The sequence below is a fragment of the Mirounga angustirostris genome, unplaced genomic scaffold (genome assembly GCF_029215605.1).
Source record: "Mirounga angustirostris isolate CCGP_5_RB_7025 unplaced genomic scaffold, mMirAng1.0.hap1 SCAF_17, whole genome shotgun sequence".
NCBI lineage: Eukaryota > Metazoa > Chordata > Mammalia > Carnivora > Phocidae > Mirounga > Mirounga angustirostris.
This window is the reverse complement of record NW_026991725.1, coordinates 31,658,352-31,679,117: the sequence shown is the minus strand read 5'-3', so window position 1 is coordinate 31,679,117 and position 20,766 is coordinate 31,658,352. Positions and strand designations below refer to the sequence as shown.

Sequence of the window (20,766 nt, the reverse complement as noted above, 5' to 3'; positions counted from 1 at the left end):
TTACAAGAAAGAAATCACAGACCTCTCTTTTGACATAGATGGAAAAACCCTAAACAAAATATTGGCAAAATCAAATCTACCAATTCAATAATCAGGACCAAGTGTGGGCTTAATCCAGAAATACAAAAATGATCGAACATATGAAAATCAATATAACTTACCACATTAACAAGAGAAATAAATCATATCAATAGATGAAGCAAAAGTAATTGATGAAATTCAACACTCATTCATGATCTAAGAAAACTTGCACAAAACTAGAAGTTCCTTAATATTATAAAAGCGTATCTTTTTTAAAACCTATAGTAAACATCATACTTAATGGTGAATGAATAAAAATATTCCACCTGAGATGAATGATGTGACCACTTCTTAGCACCACTTGCACTCAATATGATCCTGGAAGTCTAAGCCTTTACAAAAAGGTAAGAAGATGAAATATAAAAAATGGAAAGGAAGAAATAAAAATGCTACTTTCACAGACAATATGATTATATACTTAGAAAACCTAAAAGAATTTATAAACTATTAGAGTAAGTGAGCTTGGTTAAGGTCACTAATACAGTGTAAAACATAAAAAAATAGGTGAACACCAACAAATAACTTACCCTTTTAATCAGTGAAGATAAATAAGGTGATGAATTCTAAAAAGAATATTTCAAGCATTTAAGAAATATATTCATCCTGAGGGTTATTCTTAGTTTTTTTGCCCCTTATTTACTTTAAAAGACTATCTGAGAAGTAGAAATTCTGTCTGATTTACTTCACTAATATTTGAAAGACTTAAAAAATTATGTTATATGCAATGATATATATGAAATATACTTCATTTTAAAATATGCCATGACATTTAAACAGTAAATCTTATAACCCTTCAATTTTTATTTTCTTAAAAGAGAATGAATAACTATTTTCTTATGTATAAGATTTTCTGTGCATACAAATGTAAACAAAATATGTAAAATATTCTACATATAGAATCTCATTTAGGGCGCCTGGGTGGCTCAGTTGGTTAAGCGACTGCCTTCGGCTCAGGTCATGATCCTGGAGTCCCGGGATCGAGTCCCGCATCGGGCTCACTGCTCAGCAGGGAGTCTGCTTCTCCCTCGGACCCTCCCCCCTCTCATGCTCTATCTCATTCTCTCTCTCAAATAAATAAATAAAATCTTTAAAAAAAAAAAAAAAAGAATCTCATTTAGTCCTCATCAAAACCCCCTTAAGATGAGTGGTATTTGCTTCACTTTGAAGAAAAATTTGAGGTAAAGAAAAGTGAAATAGCATGCTAATATTATACAGCTAATAAACGCTTAAGACCATATTTGAACCCATGCATTTTGTCCTCCTCCTCAGTGCCCATGCTTATACAAGGGATACAATAAATCTATTTAAAACATTAGCCGAAACTACAGAATTTCTAAGTCTAGTGACCCAAATTAAAAGTTTCAGAAGTATTACTCCATTTGACTCTGGTTTTTGAAATAATGCTTTTTATTTTGTGTGACACTTGCACATACTTTAACTTCTTTTACCTTAATCTAGTAAGTTAAAAAAAAAAAAAAAAGTATGGTAGTGTTATACGTTGGGATGAATCTTCACAAATGCACCAAGAAAAATTATGACAAAAGACACTGAGGAGGAAAAGAAAAGATATCCTGCTTTAATGGACTCTGTGATATCCTATGCAGATCCCCATTACAGGATCAGAGCACCCATTCCTCCAGTGTTAATGGCTCAGAGGTGCTCCCACCTTCAGAGAACTGATCTAAGCTAAGCAAAGCCACCAATGATATTAATACAGGGATACAAAAGACCAGCTCCTTTAATTCAAGGGGGAACAACTCTGTGGCATGAATTATGCTCCAAAGCCCTCACCCATCTCTTCCTATGCTGAATTTTTCTTCAAATTCTTATCTGAAAATGATATATACCTGTTTGTTTATTGCCATGAAGACATGGAAATTGCTTGTTTAATTCATTGCTGCAAACCCAAAACTGGAGAATAATGCCCAGTAAACAGTGGGTGCCAAATAAATATTGATTGAATTAATTATATTTCTTCAGTTTGTATTCACTGTCTAAATCAAATTCCTTGGGGGGAAACTTGGTATTACTCTTTTTATCCTCAATGCCTAGCTCACGGGAGACTCTCAACACTTCTTGAATGAATAAATGAATGAAAAATTGAGCAAAGACTTGATTCATCAGACTAGCTAACCTGTTAAGGAGGTGAGAGGGCACAATGTAAGTAAGTTTCAATAGACAAGAGCAGATTATGAAGTAACTGTAACAATGGGCACTACCTTGAGTGATATTACACCAGAGACTGTCAGGGAAACACAAAAATTCTAGGCAAGTTTAAATTTTTGCATGAGAAAAAAACACAAGAAATTCTAGTCATACTTCAAACTTCTACCTAACTCAGACCTTACCAATATATATGTACAGTTCTTCAAAGTTTTAAAAGGAAAAAAGTAACAGCACAGATTAATGTTAGAACAAAAACTAAGACTAGGGATCCAAAAATAAAAAAAACCTCACATCTAAAAATAAACCAAGATAATAAAGTTAACTCAAGTAAAAAATGATGATAGGTACAATAAAACAATTACAATGATCACTTTTTGAAGTATAGAGGTTTTTTTCTTGCTAGTCCTAAAATATTTTATAAAAATTGACTGAAGTGCATAAAGAATGAAATGAAACATAAAATACTTATTTAAAACTAATTATCCATCTCATAGTTACATTTTGATTAAACGACTTTCTTATTCAAGTTAACACATTACCCAAAAATTTATTGTAATAAAATATTAATACAGAAACTCCACAAAATTGAAGCTAAGTGGGAAATGGCAGTTCCATCTAATTGGATTTATGATAGTAACATATGGCTAAATTTCATCTTACTTTTCCAAATTATATATCCAAATTTAAAAATGGTAACTCTCTCAGGAGAAATCATCAAATTCCTGGCAAGTGAAAAATCTCTGGAAGAAGGATAACAAACAAGCAATTCACAGGCCCCCAATCATTTCTAACTGTCTTATACTTAACTGATTCAAACATTTTGTTATCTACATGGCCCCTAAGCTTTCATGTTTGTGACACCTGGTCTAAACCATTCAAAGTATTGACTATTCTCCTCTTAATGGTCCACCAAGGCTGGACACTCAATATATTACCCAATATATTCTTGCACTATTTTTTTAGTGGACAATCGATTTTCATTTTCAGTGTTCATCCCTCCTGCATAAAGACCTTTACTTACTCTTTTATTCAAAAAAGGAGCACAATATCCCCCTTTATAAAAATGTTTATGTAATAATGATTACATTGAATTAACTATTAAGCACTTCTGCACTATTCAGGCTAAATAATCATGGTATTCCCCTTAACTATTCCACACAGGACCTTTTTTATTCTATAAGCTGGCTTTTAAAAATATATATAGTTTTTTTCTATATCCTTTTCTATTTTGAATGGTTGATGATATTTTTATTCTCATTTTTGGTTTTGTGATGGACTGGCTTATTCTTATTTTTTTTGTTTTCCAATTCTAGAAACAAGTTTCTTGACATTAGAACTATGCCTAATGGATAAACTATACCACTGAAGTGCTTTTAAAGTTCTATAGGATCAGAACAGAATGTTTCAAATAGTAAGAAAATAAAAAAATAAGGAAAAGTAATAAAGTAAGATAATGTCTGTAGAACTCTAATTACAAAAACGAGAATGCATACTGATCCAAAAAATGGATTAAGAATTATCTTTCCTTACCCAGGTAACCAACAAAATCTCCTTTTATGATTTTCTCTACAATATTAATCTGGATATTGCATTCAGAGTCCCTTTGAAAACAACCTGTTGGTATAACTACAAAAAGTAAACTATGCATCTTTAAGGTAAATGCTACCCATTCTCCAGCATTTATCAACATAGAGCTTCCCTTCAGAAAAATTTTGTAAGGCAACAAAACACACATACACACATTTACAAAAATTCAAAGAAATTTTTAAACATCATATGAAAGGATGCAGTGGTTAATGATGCAGACGTGATGGAAATGTTGAAAAAAGTGGTAACATTTTATAATACATGGTTTTAATGAAAGAGATACTAAGCAATTAAATACACACCCTTAAATTTAAAAATACATATTTTAAAAATAGCCACAAGAGGGGCGCCTGGGTGGCTCAGTCGTTAAGCGTCTGCCTTTGGCTCAGGTCATGATCCCAGGGTCCTGGGATCGAGTCCCACATTGGGCTCCCTGCTCCGTGGGGAGCCTGCTTCTCCCTCTCCCACTCCCCCTGCTTGTGTTCCCTCTCTCGCTGTGTCTCTCTCTGTCAAATAAATGAATAAAATCTTAAAAAAAAAAAAATATCCACAAGATAGCATAATTCCTTATATGTATATAGATCAACAGCCCCCCCCCCAACCTCCTCCCCATTAGGCTAAGTGTACTAACTTCTAAATTGCAACTCAACCAAATATTTTATCCCACGTAGTCTGTCCAGATAGATTTACAACTGAGTGAGTTCTCAATTCATCCCAGATTCTGGATCTTTTTATCTCAGGCCAAGGATCAGTATGTCCCCAGTTTGCCACTCCTACCCAAACACAACTACTACCATCATCTGAGCCCCTGCAGGCTGCACTGCCTAAGAAACAATGTGAAATAGCTAGATAAGATAATAGGATTTAAAATGGTGTTGAGGGAAAAAAAATTGCTTTATTATAATACAATGTATGTTCACTGTAAAAGATAAGTAAAAAATGGAGTGCTTGGGTGGCTGGGTTAAGTATCCAACTCCTGGTTTCAGCTCAGGTCTCTCAGGGTCATGAAATTGAGGCCCACATCAGGCTCCACACTCAGCAGACAGTCTGCTTGAGATTCTCTCTCTCCTTCTCCCTCTGCTCCTCCGTCTGCTTGTGCTCTAAGCAAATATATTATTTAAAAAATAAAAGGGGGAAAAAGAAAATAGAAACATGCTGGGGGCACATGAGTGGCTTAATTGGCTGGGCATCCGAATCTTGATTTCGGCTCAGGTCGTCATCTCAGGGTGGTGGGATCGAGCCCCATGTCAGGCTCCAAGCTCAGTGGGGAGTCTGCTTGTTCCTTGCCCTCTGCTCCTCTCTCTCTCTCTCTCTTAAATAGATAAATAAAATCTTTTTTAAAAAAATCATAAAACTTCTTAAAAAAAAAGAAAAAGAAACATGCTAGAATTTTCTTAGTTTTTTGTTTGTTTGTTTTTTGTCAGAGAGAGAGAGGGGGAACACAAGCAGGGGGAGTGGGATAGGGAGAAGCAGGCTTCCCGCTGAGCAGGGAGCCTAATGCGGGGTTCGATCCCAGGACCCTGGGATCATGACCCAAGCCAAAGGCAGATGCTTAACCGACTGAGCCACCCAGGCATCCCCATGCTGGAATTTTCTCAAAGAATGATTCAACAATGAAAAAAATGATCACTATTACATCCTCTGGTTTTTCTTATCACTTTGCTAAAGAGTGTGGCATCAACTTTCAACAAGATATAGAAGTTTGTAGACGCCAGCTTTGTAGACATTTTTTTTTTTTAAGCTCTCACAGAACATATTTGAGAATACAGGAATTTTCATTTTCTGCCAAAATTGTCAAAGAGAAGAATACTGTTAAAGGAAAATATTTTACAATTATTAGATGAGAAGATGAATGCAAAAAAGACAGATGACAGCACTGTAAACTCTGATGAAGGTGAAATTGATCATGTAATGTAAATCTCAAGACTATGAGTCTTCAAATCACGAATTTTCTCACGTTCAATAATCAATGAGTAAATCGTAGAAATGCAAGGTCATTCATAGAACTGAACCATCAATATACAGAAAAATCAATCAATGTAATTCACCATACTAATAAAGGACAAAACCCTAATAATCACCTCAACAGAAAAAGAAAAAGCATTTGACAAAAGACTATACCCTTCCATGACAATACCACTCAACACACTTGGAACAGAAGGAAACTTCCTCAAATTGATAAAGGGCATCTATGAAAAACCTATAGCTAACATCATCCTCAGTGCCGAAAGACACTATTTTCCCCCCCAAGATTAAGACAAGAGTGTCTGCACTTATCACTTCCATTCAACAGTTAGAAAAGTTCTAGCCAAGGCAATTAGGCAAGAAAAAGAAAGAAAAGTATCTAAACAGGAAAGGAAGAAGTAAATTTGTCTATATTCACAGATAACTTGACTTTATATATGTCTAAAGAATCCACCAAAAAACTAGTAGAGCTAATAAAAGAATTCAACAAAGCTGCAGGACACAAAAATCGGTTGTATTTCTATACTATAGTAATGAACAATCCAAAGATGAAATCAAGAAAACAATTCCATTTGTGATGGCATCAAATTGAATATTTAAAAGTTTAGGAATAAAGTGAGCAAAAAAAGCACAGGACTTGTACACTGAAAACTACAAAGCATCACTGAAAAAATTTTTAAAAAGACCTAATTATATAAATGGAAAGACACCCCCTGTTCATGGATTAGAAAGTGTAATACTGCTAAGATGGCAACACTCCTCAAATTGATCTATAGATTCAATGCAATAACCTAACAAAATCCCAGGTAACTTTTCACAGAAATTGAGAAGTCTATCTTAGAATTCACATGGGAACTCAAGGGAGCCAGAAGAGCCAAGACACTCTCAAAAAAGAACAAAGTCAATAAAAGACCCGCTTCAAGTATCCAAATTCTAATCCAGGACTTATTACCTTACATGGCAAAAGGAACTTTGTATATGTGATTAAGTTAAGAAATTTAATAAAGGGAGATTATCCTATATTTTTCTAGATGAGCCCAATGTAATAAGAAGAGTCCTTAAAACGGGAAAAGACTGCAGAAGAATCTCAGAAGATGTAATGACAGAAGAGAGGTCAAAGTGGTGTGGCCATAAGCCAAAAAATTTAGGTGGCTACCAGACACTGGAAAAGACAAGGAAGAGATCTCTGGTAGTGCCTTCAGAAGGAGCACAATTACGCTAAAACCTTGGTTTTAGCCCATATCTGATCCATTTCAACCTTCTGATCTCCTGAACTGTAAGAAATATAATACTTCTGTGTTGTTTTAAACCACTAAATTTATGGTAACTTGTTACAAGAGCAATAGGAAATGAACACAATCAGAATAGCAACCAACATGTATAACATAGTTATTATTACCATATAACAATGTCTCAAACACCCATGAAAGCATGCAGAGTTGCCACACTATTAATGTGGCTGTCCAAATGCTGTGTTATTTAAAAACTGCTTACTGTACTACTCTACAGGTCTATTTTTTTATATGTAAGAGCAAAGTTTTCAACTCTCAGTGAAAACACTTGATTTTTTTTTGAGCGGAGGTGTCGCCAGTCTAAAAGTGATTTTATACTTTTTTTTAAGATTTTATTTACTTAGGGGCGCCTGCGTGGCTCAGTCATTAAGCATCTGCCTTCAGCTCAGGTCATGGTCCCGGGGTCTTGGGATCGAGCCCCACATCGGGCTCCCTGCTCAGCGGGAAGCCTGCTTCTCCCTCTCCCACTCCCCCTTCTTGTGTTCTCTCTCTCGCTGTGTCTCTCTCTGTCAAAAAATAAATAAAATCTTTTAAAAATTATTTATTTATTTATTTGAGAGAGAGAGAGAACAAGCTGTGGGAAGGGGCAGAGGGAGAAGGAGAAGCAGACTCCCTGCCAAGCAGGGAGCCCAATGCAGGGCTCAATCCCAGGACCCCTAGATCATGACCTGAGCCAAAGGCAGCCACTTAACCAACTGAGCCACCCAGGCACCCCTGATTCTATCTTCTTACAACAAGTTATTCCACATCATTTATTACTGAGCTCAACAGTCAAACTGAAAGACACTGAACTTACAATACACAGTTGTGACTAAAATAAACCTCACATACTGATTAAAAATTTACACTATACCTGGGGCACCTGGGTGGCTCAGTTGGTTAAACATCTGACTTCAGTTCAGGTCATGATCTCAGGGTCCTGGGATCGAGCCCCACAATGAGCTCCATGCTCAGCGGGGAGTCTGCTTGTCCCTCTGCCCCTCCCCCCGCTCACGCTTTCTCTCAAATAAATAAATAAAATCCTAAAAAAAAAAAAATTTACACCATATCTAAAGAGTTCTCATAACATACCACATAAGAACAATAGCATTGGGGTGAGCCATGGATGTATAAGGTATATAGAAACCTAATCTTAGCCTCAAATCTTGCTCTCAACCTATACAATGTTAAAGTTTTCTAATTAGATCACCAAAGGAAAAGATGGTCACATAACGGAAAATATGGCATGCAACAGCACAAGAAAATATGCGTAGAACTTTCTTCCCCCAGATTTTAGGAAGTGGTTTCAACATATATGGTGATATAAATGAAGCCTTTTAAGTCCTAGGGATCAGTCGTCTCCTCTGGTCTTTAATTCTTTATCACCAAATGAGAATACTGGATCTATCATTTCAATCACTCTTCCACCAAAATCCCAAACTCCCTAGCCCCTTTGTTCTCTGGTTCCACACACCAGACAAAAATCAAAATTCAGGCTGATTCTACTCTATCAAGGCCACTAAGCACTACTGCAGAGAGTCACATTACTAGCCAGACTAGACTGATAACACTAGAAAGCCATGGTTGTAAATTTCAACTGACCCTTTTTACTGTTCAGCAATCTACTGTTTTTCTCTAGTCAATTCTTTCTGAACATTGTTTGACTCTCCATTTCTCCCCATCATTCTCAGGACAATGGTTTTGGCTCCTATTACACAAAGAAAAATATGTATCTTCAAATTTATCAGAAAGAACTCCTTTAACTACTTACCAACAAACATACAGATTTGAGCCCATCAATACACACCTTCTCCTCCTATTAAAATAAATGTATTATTACTTAGGTGAAGGGGATTAAAAGTACACTTACCTTGATGAGCACTGAATAATGTATAGAATTACTGACTCACTATATTGTATACCTGAAACTAATAACACTGTATGTTAACTATACTATAATTAAAATTAAAAAAAAGAAAATCATATAAATTCATTCCAGAAAGAAGAGTGTTATCAATCTAAATAGGACAAAAATAAATGTATCTCTGTTGCTCACACTAAAAACAGACAGACAGATAAATGTATTACTGTCATATTCTCTACCTTTGCTCTGTATCCCACTCTCTTCCATTCTTCCTGGGACCTTTTATATTTTGACTTCCTGGGACCTTTTATATTTTGAATTTCTTCCTTTAAATGCTCCTTCCATCAGCATTTCCATATGCTCAAGATCCTCCCATCTTAAAAAAATAAAAATCCTTTCTCAATGCCCTCCCTCTCTAGTTCATCCATTGCCATTATTCTGCCACCTATTATCTGGATAACCAAATCTCACTCTCCTCTAGTTTTAGTTAGTACTTTCTAGCCCAGTAAATTAGCATCATCACTAACTTGTTCAATCATCCTTTTTTCTTTCTCACCCACCTAACTTTTCTAACCAGTCAGCATATACCTTCACTCATGTCCCAGAAGAGATTACCTACAGCAATTATAACTCCCAATACTTAAACAACTTGTTCTTGATCTTTTATAACACTAATAACCTACAGTGTTTGACTTTCACACTAAACATATGTATGTCCCATGAGGCAATAGACCATGTTTGTCATGTTCACCACCGTCCCTGTACTTACACACTGACAACATATACTAGAGGCTCAATAAATAATGAATAAATGAAAGGCAAAACCAAGGCCACACCATACCCCACATCTGGTGATAAACATAGATAAATATCATAAATCAATATGAAGTATATTTTCTAAAATGCTGAATAAAGGGAGCATGTTTCCAGTCACTCATTCAGCAAACATTTACTTTCATGCTTACCAAGCACCAGTACTATCCTAGGTGCTAATGATACAGCAATGAACAAAACAGTAGTCCCTTCCCTCATTGAGTTTATGATTCAGCTAACCAAAGGAAAGGGATGCCCTTTAAAAGAATCTAATTCAAATCCAAAAGACAATACAGTAAGACATGGCTTTCATAAAACAGGGACAGAAAACAATCCTTAAAAAAAAGAAAAAGAATGAGGGGTGCTAGGTGCCTCAGCTGGTTAAACATCTGCCATCTGCTCAGGTCATAATCCCAGGGTCCTGGGGTTGAGCCTCGGGTCGGGCTCCCTGTTCAGCAGGAAACCTACTTCTCCCTCTCTCTCTGCCCCTATCCCTGGCTTGTGCTATCGCTTCTGCTCGTGCTCTCTCTCTCCCTCAGATAAATATTTTTTTTTAAAAAAGAATGAAATTAAAAGACAAAAAGGGAGATAACTGACATAAGGAAGATTCACCTAAACGGTAACACACACACACACACACACACACAGAGTTGATATATATGAAGAGCTAATACTGTGAAAAAAAATCAATCAATTCAGCAGTGCAGGGGCACAGTTTGATATACTTGATACTTACATACTTAATATACCAGAATTCAGAAGCCAGCCCCTGGTAAACACTAGTCTGCTTTCTGTTTCTGTGGATTCACTTATTCCAGGTATTTCACATAAACAGATTTCCATTTATTTTTAAATATCATAGTTTATATTTTTCTTGGAAAAATCACTTCTTCTAATTTTTCAAATTGTTAACCAAAACTTACATGCAATATTCTCTTATTCTTAATCTCTGGTATATCTGTAGTTAGATTTTTTTTCTCTCCTACCTTCAACTCTCAGTTCTCATTTTCGGGGCACTTGGGTGGCTCAGAACGTTAAGCATCTGCCTTCGGCTCAGATCATGATCTCAGGGTCCTGGGATTGAGCCCCACATCGGGCTCCCTGCTGAGCAGGGTTCTCCCTCTCCCTCTGCCTGCTGCTTCCCCTACTTGTACACTCTGTCAAAAAAAAAAAAATCTTTAAAAAAAAAAGAGTTCTCATTTTCTACTATATATCAGGCAACCTTCTAGGCAGGGAAATATAAAGCTTTAAAAAAAAAAAAAAAAAGAGCCATACAAGAGTTTTGCTAATTTAGAAGGGAAAAGAGACAATAAATAAACAAATGAATACATGATCTAATTTCAAGTAGTGAAATATGCTATGAAGACAAATAAAGAAGGGCAATGTTTAGAAAGTGAGATAGGGTGCTATATTACACAAATAAGATCAGGGCAGATTTGTCTGAGAGGATGACATTTGCAGAGATTGAATGAAATGAGGAAGTAATCCTTCAGAATGTATATGAAGATCTAGGCCAGAGAAAAACCAATTACAAAAATATTGAGGCAGGAATGAGCTTGGAATTTTCAAGGACCAACAGTGAAGGCCAGCGTGACTGGAGAAGAGTAAGAAAGAATGGTAGATGAGGTCACAGAGGTAGCCAGCCAGGGTTCACATTATAAAGGGTACTATCGATCCTGGTAAAGACTGAATTTTATTCTCAGTATGATGGGAAACCACGAGAATTTTCATGACAGGCTGCTCCATAAACAGAAAATTGCAGGCAGACCAATTAGGAACCTTCTGGAGTAGCCCAAGTAAGAGATTATGAGGACTACCACCATCATGACAGAAATGATGTGCTAACTGGTCAGAACTGCTATACATAGGGGCACCTGGGTGGCTCAGTCAGTTAAGTGCCTGCCTTCGGCTCAGGTCATGACCCCAGGATCCTAGGATCAAGTCCCACGTCGGGCTCTCTGCTCGGGGGGAGCATGCTTCTCCCTCTCCCTCTGCCTGCCCCTCCCCCGGCTTGTCCTCTCTCTCTCTCTGCCAAATAAATATAATCTTTCAAAAAAAGAATTGCTATATATGTTTTATTTTTTTGTTTAAAGAATTGCTATATATTTTATTTAAATTCAATTAATTAACATATAATGTATTATTTTTCAGAGGTAGAGGTCAGTGATTCATCAGTCTACAATACCCCCAGTGCTCATTACATCACGTGGCCTCCTTAATGTCCATCACCTAGTTACCCCATCCCCCAACCCCCTCCCCTCCAGCAACCCTGTTTGTTTCCTAGAATTAAAAGATTTTTATGCTTTGTCTCCCTCTCTGATTTCATCTTGTTTTATTTTTTCCTTTCTTCCCCTATGATCCTCTGTTTTGTTTCTTAAATTCCACTTATCAGTGAGATCATACGATAACTGTCTTTCTCTGATTGACTTATTTTGATTAGCGTTAATATCCTCTAATTCCATCCATGTTGTTGCAGATGGCAAGGCTTCATTTTTCTTGATGGCTGAGTAGTATTCCATTGTGTGTGTGTGTGTGTGTGTGTGTGTGTCACATCTTTTTTATCCATTCATTTGTTGATAGACATCTGGACTCTTTTCATAGTCTGGCTATTGTGGACATTACTGCTATAAACATTGGGGTGCATGTGCCCCTTCTGATCATGACATTTGTATCTTTGGGGTAAATACCCAGTAGTGCAATTGCTGGATCATATGGTAGCTCTATTTTCAACTTTTTGAGGAACCTCCATACTGTTTTCCAGAGTGGCTGCACCAGCTTGCATTCCCACCAACAGTGTAGGAGGGTTTCCCTATCTCTGCATCCTCACCAACATCTGTCATTTCCTGACTTGTTAATTTTAGCCATTCTGACTGGTGTGAGGTGGTATCTCGTTGAGGTTTTATTTGGATTTCCCTGATGCCAAGTGATTTAGAGGGTTTTTTCATGTGTCTGTTGGCCATTTAGATATCTTCTTTGGAGAATTGTCTATTCACGTCTTCTGCCCATTTCTTGATTGGATTATTTGTTCTTTGGGTGTTGAGTTTAAGTTCTTTATAGATTTTGGATACTAGCCCTTTATCTGATAAGACATTTGCAAGTATCTTCTCCCATTCTATCGATGTCTTTGGTTTTGTTGACTGTTTCCTTTGCTGTGCAAAAGCTTTTTATCTTGATGAACTCCCAATAGTTCATTTTTACCCTTGTTTCCCTTGCCTTTGGAGATGTGTCTAGCAAGAAGTTGCTGTAGCCGAGGTCACAGAGGGTGCTGCCTGTGTTCTCCTCTAGGATTTTGATGGATTCCTGTCTCACATTCAGATCTTTCATCCATTTTGAGTCTATTTTTGTGTATGATGTAAGAAAATGGTCCAGGTTCATTCTTTTGCATGTGGCTGTCCAATTTTCTCAACACCATTTGTTGCAGAGACTGTCTTTTTTCCATTGGACATTCTTTCCTGCTTTGTCATAGTTGACCATAGAGTTGAGGGTCCATTTCTGGGTTCTCTATTCTGTTCCATTGATCTATGTGTCTGTTTTTGTGCCAATACAATACCATCTTGATGATAACAGCTTTGTAATAGAGCTTCACGTCCAGACTTGTGATGCCCCCAGCTTTGGTTTTCTTTTTCAACATTCCTTTGGCTATTCAGGGTCTTTTCTGGTTCCATACAAATTTTAGGATTATTTGTTCCAGCTCTGTGAAAAAAGTTGATGGTATTTTGATAGGAGTTGCACTGAATGCGCAGATTGCTCAAGGTAGCATAGACATTTTAACAATATTTGTTCTTCCAATCCATGAACATGTAATGTTTTTTCATTTCTTTGTGTCTCCCTCAATTTCTTTCATGAATGTTCTATAGTTTTCTGAGTACAGCTCCTTTGCCTCTTTGGTTAGATTTATTATTCCTAGGTATCTTACGGTTTTGGGTGCAATTATACATGGGATCAACTCCTTAATTTCTTTCTCTGTCTCATTGTTAGTGTATAGAAATGCAACTGATTTCTGTGCATTGATTTTATATCCTGCCACTTTGCTGAATTCCTGTATGAGTTCTAGCAATTTTGGGGTGCAGTCTTTTGGGTTTTCCACAGAGTATCATGTTATCTGCAAAGAGTGAGAGTTTGACTTCTTCTTTGCCAATTCGGATGCTTTTTATTTCTTTTTGTTGTCAGCCTGCTGAGGCTAGGACTTCTAGTACTATGTTGTCACATGCCTGTTGTGTTCCTGACCTTAGGGGAAAAGCTCTCAGTTTTTCCCCACTGAGAATGATATTCGCTGTGGGCTTTTCATATATGGCTTTTATGATATTGAGGTATGTTCCCTCTATCCCTATACTATGAAGAAATTTAATCAAGAACGGATGCTATACATTGTCAAATGCTTTTTCTGCATCTATTGAGATGATCATATAGTTCCTGTCCATTCTTTTATTAATGTAACAGGTTGACTGATCTGCAGATGTTGAACCACCCTTGCAGCCCAGGAATAAATCCCACTTGGTTGTGGTGAATAATCCTTTTAATATACTGTTGGATCCTACTGGCTAATATCTTGGCAAGAATTTTTGCATCCAAGTTCATCAGGGATATTGGTCTGTAATTCTCCTTAGTGGGGTCTTTGTCTGGTTTTGGGATCAAGGTAATGCTGGCCTCACAGAAAGAGTTTGGAAGTTTTCCTTCCATTTCTATTTTTTGAAACAGCTTCAGAAGAATGGGTATTAATTCTTCTTTAAATGTTTGGTAGAATTCCCCTGGGAAGCCATCTGGCCCAGGACTCTTGTTTGTTGGGAGATTTTTGATTACTGCTTCAATTTCTTTGCTGGTTATGTGTCTGTTCAGGTTTTCTACTTCTTCCTGGTTCAGTTTTGGTAGTTTATACATCTCTAGGGTTGCATCCATTTCTTCCAGATTGCCTAATTTGTTGGCATATAGTTGCTCCTGATATGTTCTTATAATTGTATTTCTTCAGTGTTGGTTGTGATCCCTCCTCTTTCATTCATGATTTTATTTATTTGGATCTTTTCTCTTTTCTTCTTGATAAGTCTGGCCAGGAGTTTATCAATTCTTTCAAAGAACCAGCTCCTAGTTTCGTCGATCTGTTCTACTGTTCTTTTGGTTTCTATTTCATTGATTTCTGCTCTAATCTTTATTATTTTTCTTCTCCAGCTGGGTTTAGGCTTTATTTGCTGTTTTTTCTCCAGCTCCTTTCTCCAGCTGTAAGGTTAGGCTGTGTATCTGAGACCTTGTTTCTTGAGAAAGGCTTGTCTTGTTATATACTTCCCTCTTAGGACTGCCTTTGCTTCATCCCAAAGATTTTGAATGGTTGTGCTTTCATTTTCATTTGTTTCTATGAATTTTTTAAATTCTTCTTTAATTTCCTGGTTGACCCACTCATTCTTCAGTAGGATGCTCTTTAACCTCCATGTTTTGAGTTCTTTCCAAAATTCCTCTTGTGATTGAGTTCAAGTTTCAAAGCATTGTGGTCCAAAAATATGCAAGGAATGATCCCATTTCTTTTGGTGCCAGTTGAGACCTGATTTGTGACCTAGTATGTGATCTATTCTGGAGAATGTTCCATGTGCACCTGAGAAGAATGTGTATTCTGTTGCTTTCAGATGGAATGCTCTGAAAATATCTGTGAAGTCCATAAGGCCCAGTGTGTCATTCAAAGCCCTTGTTTCCTTGTTGATCTTCTGCATAGATGATGTGTCCATTGTAGTGAGTAGGGTGTTAAAGTGCCCTACTATTATTGCATTATTATCAATGTGTTTCTTGTGTTTCTTATATTGATGGGTCTGCTTTTTTTATCCAATCTGATACCTTGCATCTTTTGATTGGGGTATTTAGTCCATTTACATTCAGAGTAACTACTGAAAGATATAAATTTAGTGCCATTGTATTACCTGTAAAGTCACTGTTTTTGTATATTGTCTCTGTTTCTTTCTGGTCTATGTTACTTTTGGGCTGTCTCTTCACTTAAAGGATCCCCTTTAATATTTTTTTGCAGGGCTGGTTTAATGATCACAAATTCTTTTAGTTTCTGTTCGTCCTAGAGGCTTTTTATCTCTCCCATTTTGAATGACATCCTTGCTGGATAAAGTATTCTTGACTGCATATTTTTCTCATTTAGCACCCTGAATATCATTCCAGTCTTTTCTGGCCTGCCAGGTCTCTGTGGATAGGTCTGCTGCCCACCTAATGTTTCTACCTTTGTAGGTTACAGACCTCTTGTCCTGAGGTGCTTTCAGGATTTTCTCTTTGCCTCTGAGATTTGCAAGCTTCACTATTATATGTCGAGGTGTTGACCTATTTTTATTGATTTTGAGGGTGGCGTTCTCTGTGCCTCTTGGACTTGAACACCTGCTTCTTTCCCCAGATTAGGGAAGTTCTCCACTATAATTTGCTCCAATATACCTTCTGCCCCTCTCTCTCCTCTTCTTCTGGGATCCCAATTATTCTAATATTGTTTTTCTTTATGGTATCACATATCTCTTGAATTCTCCCCTTGTGATCCAGTAGTTGTTTATCTCTTTTTTTCAGCTTTATTGTCATCTATATCACTAATTCTCTCTTCTGCCTCATTTATCCTAGCAGTTAGAGCCTCCATTTTTTATTTTATCTCATTAATACTTTTTTATTTCAACTTGATTAGATTTTAGTTCTTTTATTTCTCCAGAAAGGGATTCTCTAGTGTCTTCTATGCTTTTTTCAAGCCCAGCTAGTATCTTTATAATCATTATTCTGAACTCTAGTTTCAACATCTTACTTATATCCATACTAATTAGGTCCCTGGCAGTCCATACTGCCTCTTGTTCTCTTTTTTTGAGGTGAGTTTTTCCATCTTGTCATTCTTGCAGACAGTGATCACTTTTCTATTTGTAGAGTTGCAGCTATTCTTTTCTTAGATCTGGCTGAGTCTGCAGGTGTTCAGAATGATTTGATAGCTATCTAGCTGAATTCCTGGGACCAGATGAAACTAAGATCTCCTATTCCTCTACCATCTTGGACTATCTCCCCTTTTATTCTTGTAGTACTTCACTATATATATTTTAAAGGTGCAACTTATAGGATTTGCTGATATGGTGATGTGAGGTATGAGGAAATTAGATTAACATTGTTTATGAACATTTTTTCCTTTTTCTTGGTCAGTGATTTACCTATTCTTCTTTTCAAAGAACCAGATTTTGGGTGTATTTGTTAAGTCTTTTTTTTAAAAGATTTTATTTATTTATTTGACAGAGAGAGACACAGCAAGAGAGAGAACACAAGCAGGGGGAGTGGAAGAGGGAGAAGCAGGCTTCCCATGGAGCAGGGAGCCCGATGCAGGGCTCGATCCCAGGATCCTGGGATCATGACCTGAGCCGAAGGCAGACACTTAACGACTGACCCACCCAGGCGCCCCTGTTAAGTCTATCTTAAAAAGTTCTATTTCAGGACATGTGGGTGGCTCATCAGTTAAGTAAGTGTCTGCCTTCAGCTCAGGTCATGATCCCAGGGTCCTGGGATGAAGCCTCACATCGGGCTCTCTGCTCAGCAGGGAGCCTGCTTCTCCCTCTCCCTCTGCCTGCCATTCCCCCTGCTTGGGATCTCTCTCTCTGTCAAATAAATAAATAAAATCTTTAAAAAAAATTTGTAGGAAAAAACTCACTAGATGACTATAATAAAAAAAGCAGTGTACCACAATGATCAAAAGGAAAGACTCACTGTCTTACCACTTCCTAGTTATGTTATATTGGGCAAGTTACTTAAAATTTCTGTATCTTATAGATGGCTATGAAATTAAGTAATTCATGTAAAAACTTAGCATACTGCCTGGCTTATGAAAAAGCCCATTATATATTATTTTTTATAGTAAAAGGCCATTAAATATTGATCATTATTTTTTTAGGAGGCTTCAAAGCCTTGTATTGTATAACTATTTTATTGTTAAGATTTAACAAAATAGATTTATATAGATTAGATAGTCAAACATACTTCTATCTCAGCTTGTGTAACTCCTACTCATTCTTGAAATTTTAGCTCAGACTCCCATGACTACCCCTGCCACATTCTGGTTACCTGTCCCTCCTTTGTCCTTCCCTTATAATAAACACTTACAATTCTATCAACACTTACATTCTATCATAATTGCTTTTTTAACTGTTTCCTCTACTAGCCTATCAGCTCTATGAATGGAAAAATTAAACTTTTTATCTTTGCACCTTCTGTCTCCCACACATAAAAGGTGCTCAATAGGGGTGCCTGGGTGGCTCAGTCTGTTGAGCATCCAACTCTTGGTTTCAGCTTAGGTCATGATTTTGGGGTCATGGGATTGAGCACCACATCAGGCTCCATGCCCTGCAGGGGGTCTGCTTAAGATTTTCTCTCTCTCCTTCTCTGCCCCTCCCCCTGCTCATGTTCTCTCTAAAATAAATATTTTTTTAAAAAGTGCTCAATAAATATTTGCAGAATGAAGGCATAAACTAATACAGTAATAACTAGATTACAAGAAAAATAAGTTACAATGACTTATCTCCCTTGTCCATCCCTTTCCAGGACAATCAGCAAAACACACACACACACACATCATCATCATCATCATCATCACACCAGGACCCTGATCCATACAGAGCCAGGATATAGAGATAATCAGTGTAATAATAATTAACCAGAGTTTTGCTGTAAGAGGCAATCAATATTAGCAAGATAAAGATTGGTTTAACTTGTCAATATATCCTTCTGAGACTGAACTAGCTATTTTCAGGACTTGAACCCCTACCCCCATCTTGACAAAAACACCCTTTTTAGTGAAATAGACAGATGTGGCTTCAGAGAGACACATTACTGTGCTAATAGCCATAATAAACGCAATAAAAAATTACTCTAAGCCTTATCTTAAGGAAGATGGGAAGCACTCAGAGGCCTCCTTGGTAAGGATAACTAGTTTCTGTTATACTGCTGTCAAATAAAGCATGTTCTGATAAATTAAATCCATCAAACAAGAACTCCACCCATTTGTTGGAAAAGGAGATCAGGAAATAATCTTTGAACCCCCAACTGAAACTACTCAGACCCCACACTGCCTAAGACTCAACCCCCCAGCATTGCTTCCAATATCTCCTATCCTCCCTGAAATTGGTGGGACAGCAAGTGAAGGTTGCAGTAAGAAGAGCCATATCAAATTCATTATGATGAACGAGCCACAACCATTTTTCGGTTGGTCTAGTTGTTGTACCTGGCGCACATACACATAACCACAAGATCTGAATGGGGTGGGGCTGGTGAGGTACACTGTGGAATGCCTGGAATTTCTAAAAGAATATTGGGGTTAAAAAAGTAGAAGTTACTACATTTCAGCAGTGTGTGGACCCTCCAAGTCTGACCATACCAATGCACTATTTCGTACCAACTGTTAGACTGTGATTTTATAAAAAGAAATATATACTTAGTCTTCAACCACTGTTCTAGGCACACAGCTCCTAAAACCCTAGTGATTTGCCAAGGGAGTGGTAATGTTCTTTTGTTATGTTAATAAGATGACTTTGGACAACCTCTAGGTAACCTCAGGATAGGGGGTTGGTTGCCAAGAGAACCAACCATGTGATTAGAGGGTTGGAACTTACAGTCTCACTCTACAAACTTTTGGGGAAGAAGGGAAAGGCTGGAGGTTGAATTAATCACCAATGCCCAAAATTTAACCAACTGTGCCTACCTAATGAAGTCTCCATAAAAACCCAGAAGGATGGGGTTCAGAGAGCTTCCATAAGGTTGGTGAACACATGGAGATTCAGGGAAAATGGTGCACCTAGAGAGCAGGGAAGCTCCGTGCCCCTTCTCACATCCCTTGCCCTATGCATCTCTTCCATCTGGCTGCTCCTGAGTTGTATCCTTTTATAATAAACTGATAATCTCATAAGCAAAAAGTTTCTCTGAATTATTAGAGCCACTCTAGCACACTAACTGAATGCAAGGAAGGGGCACAGTATGTCTGATGCCTCCAATTTATAGCCAGTAGGGTCAGAAGCACAGGTGACAACCTAGACTTGCAATTGGCATCTGAAGTGGGCTCTGGGAAGGAACGAGCAAACTTGTAGCAAGCACTGAGCCCTTAACCTGTGGGATCTGACCCTATCTCTAGGTAGGGTCAGAATTAAGATAACTGCTCACTACTGGGTATTTACCCCAACGATACAAATGAAGGGATCCGAAGGGATACATGCACCCCGATGTTTATAGCAGCAATGTCCACAATAGCCAAACTGTGGAAAGAGCCAGGATGTCCATCGACAGATGAATGGATAAAGAAGAGGTGGTATATATATACAATGGAATATTATGCAGCCATCAAAAGGAATGAGATCTTGCCATTTGCAACGACGTGGATGGAACTGGAGGGTGTTATGCTGAGCGAAATAAGTCAAACAGAGAAAGACATGTATCATATGACCTCACTGATAAGAGGAATTCTTAATCTCAGGAAACAAACTGAGGGTTGCTGGAGTGGGGGGTGGGGTGGGAGGGATGGGGTGACTGGGTGATAGACACTGAGGAGGGTATGTGGTATGGTGAGCGCTGTGAATTGTGCAAGACTGTTGAATCACAGATCTGTACCTCTGAAACAAATAATGCAATATAGGTTAAGAAAGAAAAAAAAAGAAGAAGATAGCAGGAGGGGAAGAATGAAGGGGGGGAAATCAGAGGCAGAGACGAACCATGAGAGACTATGGACTCTGAAAAACAAACTGAGGGTTCTAGAGAGGAGGGGGGTGGGGGGATGGGTTAGCCTGGTGATGGGTATTAAGGAGGGCACGTTCTGCATGGAGCACTGGGTGTTATGCACAAGCAATGAATCATGGAACACTACATCAAAAACTAATGATGTAATGTATGGTGATTAACATAACAATAAAAAATTTTTTTAAAAAGATAACTGCTCAGTGGTGCTGGAAAAAAACACACATCAGACTGACCAACTACGATTTCAGATAATAACATCCATGTTGTTGGTTACTAAATGGTGTGCAATATCTGATCAAGCTCCTA

At 37.5% G+C, this 20,766-nt stretch overlaps 1 protein-coding gene across 10 annotated transcripts in view; it reads right to left on the bottom strand.

Moving 5' to 3' along the window:
* The window catches only part of TANC2 (tetratricopeptide repeat, ankyrin repeat and coiled-coil containing 2), a 361,538-nt gene that overhangs the window by 305,740 nt on the left and 35,032 nt on the right, over positions 1-20,766 (bottom strand). Inside the window, exon 1 of one of the 10 annotated variants that reach the window (XM_064582221.1) lies at positions 10,734-10,869. The exons of the other annotated variants lie outside the window; for them this stretch is intronic. The gene's annotated coding sequence lies outside the window, so the exon portion shown is untranslated. Of the gene's footprint in view, positions 1-10,733; positions 10,870-20,766 lie in introns of those variants that run through there. 10 annotated transcript variants of the gene reach the window in all.